This window comes from Centruroides sculpturatus, unplaced genomic scaffold (assembly GCF_000671375.1).
Source record: "Centruroides sculpturatus isolate CEXI.00-Female unplaced genomic scaffold, Cexi_2.0 scaffold1472, whole genome shotgun sequence".
Classification (NCBI taxonomy): Eukaryota; Metazoa; Arthropoda; class Arachnida; order Scorpiones; family Buthidae; genus Centruroides; species Centruroides sculpturatus.
This window is the reverse complement of record NW_019385805.1, coordinates 77,355-80,421: the sequence shown is the minus strand read 5'-3', so window position 1 is coordinate 80,421 and position 3,067 is coordinate 77,355. Positions and strand designations below refer to the sequence as shown.

General features: G+C 35.0%; 1 long non-coding RNA gene across 1 annotated transcript in view; it reads right to left on the bottom strand.

Moving 5' to 3' along the window:
- LOC111642246 overlaps nt 1–2,775 on the bottom strand; it is a 23,942-nt gene extending 21,167 nt beyond the window's left edge. The window contains exon 1 of the long non-coding RNA XR_002759531.1: nt 2,218–2,775. This is a non-coding gene — a long non-coding RNA (uncharacterized LOC111642246). The remainder of the gene's footprint in view (nt 1–2,217) is intronic.
- Nucleotides 2,776–3,067: the final 292 nt, after the last annotated feature.

Sequence of the window (3,067 nt, the reverse complement as noted above, 5' to 3'; positions counted from 1 at the left end):
GCCCTAATTGGGGACTGGGGTTGGTCGGATAATTGAAAAGTCGGATAACCGAAAAGTATGAAAAAATCCATTATTAGTATAGTATATTAGTATATCCCATGTAATTAGTATATTAGTATATCGTTAACCTATTTCGCGTTGAATTTTCATCTCTGTTAAGCCTAACAAATTTTTTTTAAAAATAATAATCGTCGCTATTGTATCGTTAAAAAATATTTTTAAATTATTTTATTGCTCACAAAACAAACAACCACTCATAATTAGAAAATTAAATCTCGTTTAAATACTGGCCTCCCTTTCATGGTCGAGCCAGTGTCGCCAGCTAAAACACGCAAAAATTTAACAAAAATAATAATAAAGTAGCCAAGACATAGCCAAATATTATAGCGCCACATCACTAGCGGACATTTGAAATTTGCCGACTAGAACGGTCGGTTAACCGGTGTGACGGTTAATCGGTGTCGGATAATCGATGCTCTACTGTACTAGCAAATAAGCCCGGCGTTGCTCGGGCAAAAAGTAACAATAGCGAAGATTAAGGTTATTACATTATAGCCAATATTACCCGTTTTCACAGAATGCAAGAATTAGTCCCCGTTTCCAGACTACAGTAATTAGAGAACTTTCCGATGGATCTAAAAATATGTCCGATTTTCCGCAAATACGCATCTGTGCTTGTTAATCCTGCACGCCGCTTTCTCTTAACACTTCGTTGTTACTTAATACTTCCATTGTTAACACTTCCCCCACGGGGAGAATTACGAAAAATCCCTTCTTAGTGTACGTTCTCGTGACGTACCCTAACCGTGTACCAACTTTCAACTCCTATTTTGGCTCTACGCATGATTGGCTATAATGTAATAATCTTAATCTTCGCTATCGTTACTTTTTGTCCGAGGAAAGCCGAGCTTATTTGCTAGTTATATTATAACTTACCATTGTCATGGTCAAAACAATAATCAAAACAATGATATGTACTTAAAAGCACATATGATTGTTCTTTCGAATAATAATATTAAAAGAAACTTATATTTATGTAAGTACAGTACTTATAAATTGACATTTACTTAATTCATTTTTAAAAAAGTTAAACATACTGTACATAATTTATCTAGTTTAGAAACTACTTGGGTAATTTAACTGGATTCATAATTGAGTAGCCCACACATAACTAGACAGATGGGGCAAAGCAGAGCCATTTGGCCTGAAACTCCAGACAGAGAGGGGTTGTCAGAATTGTCTTTCATTTAAAAGCATTAAATGAAAGTGATATAAAGTTTCTTTTGATAAGTAACCCCCGATGTTATTTGTTTTATTGCTTTTACTCATATATTTTTATGACTTTCTGAGAGTTGCTGCTCCGTCCCTTGAATTCATATCATATTTTCGAACAAAAACGTTTATCATTTAATATTCAATTTTTCCTCCATTCAATAGCATACGGAAGATAATATAAAGTATAAACAACATATGCTTTTGTCTGGAGCTTCGTACTTTTAGTGACTTCATACAAGCAAATACTGATATGCTTTATATCAGGTGTGGCCAAACTTTTATCCCTTAGGGGCTACTTTTTCGGTAAAATATAGTCTGCGAGCGACTATGAATATGTCACGTTGCTGTCTGACACATGATTTTGCGCCATTTTATGATTGCCATTTATATGCGCATGCTTTAACATTCATTTGCATTATTCATTGGGATAAATACAAACGGTATGGGTATGTTGCACAGACAGTCTATTATTGTAAGAATAAATTATCGAATTAAGATTTTTAAACATTAATTTAAATGAAAGCAAATTGTTCAACTTTAGCTTCGCGGGCTACTTTCAAAACCTTTGCGGTCGACCGCGGTCTACATGTTGGCCATCCCTGCTTTATATGAATCGATATCCGTTCACGTCTAAGTACTGTACTAGCTAAACCTTTACAATATCAAACGTCATCTCATATGATGTATCTTCTCTTTGACTGTGCGAGGTAAGTTTAAAGTATCAAGATCTAAATCCACTAGCACAAATTACATGGGCTTTATATACCGTAAATAGGCTATAATAGTTTAAGACAATCTAAGTGTTAAATGTATTAAGCAACACTAATATAAGCTTTATTTATAAATAATTTTCGCTTTATACTACCTTCGATTACTTTCTAAAATTTAAATTTAATTAAATATTTTCAAAAATTTGCAATTAAATATTACTTTAACACTTACAAGATGGCTGGCATTCCACAAAAGAAGACTAACAAGACTAAACCCTCGACGAGACGTTTAGTTTTGTTTTCGGTTTCACTCAAATTCATTGGGCGTGGGCGCGTGCGCTGTCAAATATTTATGATAATTTATTATCTGTTGTATGCTCTAAAGTCTAAACAGAGGTATTATTTGATACCTAATCGAAAATATCCTTTCAATCTCACGTATCAATTACACTTTAATTAAACTCTACCTCATATTACGTATACACGTAGGTGTGAGGGTCGGGTGCCGTCAAAAATTAGATTACGCAAGTTTATGGTAGGGTCCTGCCACCAGGTGTGATTTGTCGGAACACCGCCGATTTAGGAAAAAAAAAAAAAACAAATAGTTAAGGCGCGAGGATAAAAGTCATTCCGAATTCCAGGAATGAGCCTCTCTGGAGGATGAATGCAGAGTTAAGTACAAATATCAAGAGATTATTATCAAAAAACAAAGTTCTGAATAGTTATAAAATCCGATTTAGGAAATTGGCCTATTTCTATTATAAAACGAGGGGAGTAACTAACGGGAGTATCCAAACTGCGCGTGACTCAAGACATACCTGGAAAAGAGTTGTTTTCTCTTCCTTCTTTACTTTCTCTCTCCATTCTCTTCTTCTTTTTCGTCGTCTTTTTTTTTCTCCTTTATTTGGCCATTTACTAGGTCTTACACTAGGTCTGTTGTCTCGTCTGGTCAATCCCCTGTCCGGCCAGTCAATCAGTCAGTCTCTTGATCCTGTCTCACTCTCGTGTTAATTTCGTCACTTCTTTCTATTTTCCTTCGTTTTTGACCAATCATGCTTTAGTTCCGGAGGAAGGTGAGGTAA